Source organism: Lactuca virosa, chromosome 8 (assembly GCF_052849685.1).
Source record: "Lactuca virosa cultivar CGN04683 chromosome 8, Lactuca_virosa_CGN04683_v6, whole genome shotgun sequence".
Classification (NCBI taxonomy): Eukaryota; Viridiplantae; Streptophyta; class Magnoliopsida; order Asterales; family Asteraceae; genus Lactuca; species Lactuca virosa.
This window is the reverse complement of record NC_136433.1, coordinates 72,050,452-72,054,958: the sequence shown is the minus strand read 5'-3', so window position 1 is coordinate 72,054,958 and position 4,507 is coordinate 72,050,452. Positions and strand designations below refer to the sequence as shown.

Genomic DNA, 4,507 nt, shown 5'->3' with positions numbered 1-4,507 from the left:
AAGGTTGTCCGGTATACCCAAGACGAACCGGCTCGTGGTCTACGTGGTCATGAGCGTTTTCCGTGCACACTACCCTGGCCATTCGTGGTCGGGTGTTTTCGTGGTGGTTCGTGATGCAGAGGACGAGAGACAACGCCCAATCAGTTCTTCTTCTTCTCTCAGTTCTTCTTCTTCTCCCTCTCTCTCTCTCTCTCTCTCTCTCTCTCTCTCTCTCTCTCTCTTCGTTCTTCGGTTCGTGATCGTAGAGGGTACTCCATGGCTTTGTGGTGGGTGGTGGCAAGGTTGTAGAACTCGTTACTCGGTGCCTGTTCGGCCGAGTAGCGAGTACTCGGGGAGTACTCGGATTCGGTAATTCATATAGAAATATTTTTAGGAAAATTATATATGTCAAAATCATAAGTTAAAATCATAAGTTGATTGAAATATATTACAAAATTAGATACATGTAAATACACAAAAATTGAAAATGACATAATGGTCTCACTTTGTGAATAATTACTGAAAATTTAAGATATATATGTAGTAATAATCACATGTGTGTGTGTTAAATAATAAATCATTAAGTGTATTATACATATTAATCACCGAGTTGACCGAGTTTTTACAACACTGCTCAGTTCAGTAATGGGCCGATCAGGGAGTACTCGAGATTTTGTAACTCGCATCGCTAATGGGCCGAGTAGTGAGTACTCGGAGGAGTAATCGCCAGCTCGGCGAGTTTTACAACACTGGGTGGTGGTGACCGATCTAGAAACTCTCCAAGACCGTTATCGTGGAGAGTATAATAGATGGTCTAAAGACGTTGAAAAAGACAACGTGAAATTTAGAATTTTAAGACCATGGTGAACGGAAGTATGGAACCTTAAAAAATGCGAAACCTAAATGACCAAATTTTATCTTTGAAAAAATCAATAAATAAATAAAAAGAAATTAAATACTCTCGTAAATAAAAGGTATCCATGAATGAAAAAGGGTTTTTCTTACATTATCCTTTTAACTAACCCTAGTACGTTTCGATAAATACCCTTTTACAAATAAAGTCTTCTCGTTTCCTGTGTCGCTTTCCAACAGCCGCTTAACACTTGCAGACAAGAAGATTCCACGTTTCACCATCCGCCATTACCGACGACCTCAAAAAGCTTCAAACCCACTCCATGTGGTGTGCGACAAAAAGTCATACGACGCGCAAACATTGATCTACACTATAAATACTCTCTCTAACCATGCCAAAAGAATAATAAGCAGCCAATAATGAAGTCGTTAGTTATGCTTTCCCTCCTCCTCACTCCACTCCTTTTCTCGTTTTCGAACGCCGCCTTGGATCCCGACTCAGTTTACCAATCGTTTCTCCAATGCCTCCCTTTACAGACAACTGAATCCGCCGATGATCTCTCATCCATCGTCTTCAGCTCCACCGCCAATTCATCCGCTTACACCGCCGTCCTCCAAGCTTACATCAAAAACCAACGTCTAAACACATCCTCAACGCCTAAACCCTCTGTTATCATAACTCCGACGACAGAATCCGAAGTGCAAGCCGCAGTTCTTTGCTCTAAGAAAGTCGGTGTTCAGATTAAGATCCGAAGCGGCGGACATGACTACGAAGGAATCTCCTACATCTCATCCGACCCTGATTTCATCATACTGGATATGTTCAATTTCCGCGACATCGACGTCAATATCGCCGATGAAACTGCGGTTGTGGGAGCAGGGGCACAGTTGGGAGAGCTTTATTACAGGATTTACGAAAAGAGTAAAGTCCATGGCTTTCCCGCCGGAGTATGTCCGACGGTTGGTGTCGGTGGTCATTTAAGCGGCGGTGGTTACGGCACCATGCTTCGTAAATTCGGTTTATCCGTGGATCACGTCATAGATGCCCGGATTGTTGACGTAAACGGCCGCGTTTTGGATCGGAAATCCATGGGTGAGGATCTTTTCTGGGCAATTCGCGGCGGCGGTGGCGCCAGTTTCGGTGTCATTCTATCTTATACCGTGAAAATTGTTCAGGTGGGGGAGGTTAATACCATCTTCCGGATAATGAAAACGGTGGCGGAAAATGCGTCGGAACTCGTTTATAAATGGCAGTCGGTTATGGCTGACATCGACGATGATCTATTCATCAGAGTCTTGTTACAGCCGGTGACGGTGAATCGGCAGAGAGTCGGCCGAGCTTCATTCATCGCACATTACTTGGGCGATGCCGACAGTTTGGTTGCTCTAATGACCAAAAACTTCCCGGAATTGGGATTGAGAAAAGAAGATTGTGTGGAAGGAAGTTGGATTGACTCCGTACTTTACTGGGCTAACTTCGACAACACAACCGCGCCGGAGATTCTCCTCAACCGCCACTCCGACGACATCAACTTCGGAAAACGGAAGTCCGACTACGTCCAAACACCAATCTCAGTATCCGGGATTACATCAATCTTCAACAAACTAGTGGAATTGGGTAGACTTGGTTTCGTTTTCAACCCCTACGGCGGAAAAATGAACGATATTGCACCGGACGCCACCCCAATGCCTCACCGCGCCGGCAACATTTTCAAAATCCAATATTCAATCGGGTGGAGCGACCCTGATCCCGAACTTGAAAGAAACTACTTGAATCAAACAAGGGTAATGCATGATTTCATGACACCATTTGTATCAAAGAATCCTAGAGGTGCGTTCTTGAACTATAGAGATCTTGACATCGGCGTGATGACCGGTGACAACTACAATGAAGGTAAAGTTTACGGGGAGATGTATTTCATGGGGAATTTTGAACGATTAGTGAAGATAAAGACAGCGGTTGATCCTGATAATTTCTTCAGAAATGAACAGAGTATTCCTACTCTCCCCGGAAAAAGCTCAGGCAAGTCAAGGAAGATGATGAAGTAAAATAATAGTTTTCTTTTTGTTTGTATACGAAAATTAAAAAGGAATTGATTTTTGGTAGCACATTAGCTTTACAGGTGCTCACCATGCATGATTACTTGTATTCCACATTGGATTTTTAGTTTTTTTGATGTATTTATAAATGGATTGTTAAAACTTAAAAGGAATAAATTTTATAGGTAAATGTGTGGGTTTAGATTGTGTACAAGTCTCTTCAAGAGGTTATTATAGAGAAGCAAGAAAGAAGATGTTGATTCAAATGTCGTTCCTGGTATTGTGCAAGATATTTTTGGGTTGACCTTGACTTGGATGGTGTGTGTCTGTGATCTATGACGAGGCTAGTCGACCCGTGATTATCGTTGTATTGAAGTACATCTCGTGGTTTGTGGGTCCTATGATTTAATTAGGTAGGGAACTATGTCATGATATGTATGTCCTTATTTATGTTTGAATATTTCCTGAAATGTCTCCTCAGTCACGGCTACATGGAAGCTTTTTTTTATAAGTTTTCTCAATTTTGTCAATCAAAAACGTGTTCTTGTTTTCTCATTTGGCTATTTTTCAACATTTATTAGTTATCTCTTGTAGACTTGTATTGATTGTTGAAAGGTTTATACCTATACCAAGTACCGTTGCTATAGGTATATTAAAAATCAACTTATAATTAATTATTTATAATTTAATTTTTAGGAAAACAATGCAAATTCAACGAATAAAATATCTTAAAATTCAAATAGGATGTCTATATGGAAAAATAAAATGTCTTTTTAGCCAACCCCTTACTAACGGGTGACAATTCATTGAACAAAAAATTTAGCAGGAAGCTACGAGGAACATAAAAGATAAAACAAAGGGATAAACTTAAAATCGTAATATATTTTTTGATTTGTATAAATTTAGTCACTGAGTTTTTTTTCGTTCATATTTACCATAAATTGTACAAATTCAGTCCTTATGACCGGTTACTCTAGGTTAGCCGGGAAAAATGACTTAATAGGGTAATATATTTATCATTTTGTATACATTTAGTCCTTATTATTTTTATGCACATTTAGTCCTTAATATTTTTTTGTTTCAAAATAAGTCTTTTGTTTTTGTACTCATTCAGTACTTATGGATGATTTCTTTAGGTTTTTTTTATCACGACATCTTACATGGGATAATCATTGATGAAGTTTTTGGGGTTGTTGATGTTTATGGTCATCGCGATCTCGACTGCATGGTTGCGTAGGTCTTGTAGTTTGGATTAGATCTTGTGTTCCGAACGTCGTAACTTCTTCATACGATATCAAATTTTAACGATCTTTATATCCACGTGTTCGTTTTTTTAGTCTACTACAACTTTCGTTAAGATTACCTCCGTTAAAATGTAATGTATTTTTACTTAAGATTTTATTAAAAAAACATCCATACATGCATTCATAAAAAACGTATGGATATAAAAATCGTAAGTAAAATTATATTACTTTTTACATGAGTAATCAAAACGAAAGTTGTAGTAGACTAAAATACGAACGCATGGATATAAAGATCGTTAAAATCTGAGATCGTATGAAGAAGTTAAGACGTTCAGAACACATGACCTAAGCAACCAAGTAGTCGAGATCACGATGGACATAAACATTAAAAG

At 39.1% G+C, this 4,507-nt stretch overlaps 1 pseudogene; it reads left to right on the top strand.

Moving 5' to 3' along the window:
* Positions 1-1,084: 1,084 nt before the first annotated feature.
* On the top strand, positions 1,085-3,426 carry LOC145128572 (berberine bridge enzyme-like 21 pseudogene; annotated as a pseudogene).
* The last annotated feature ends 1,081 nt before the right edge of the window (positions 3,427-4,507 follow it).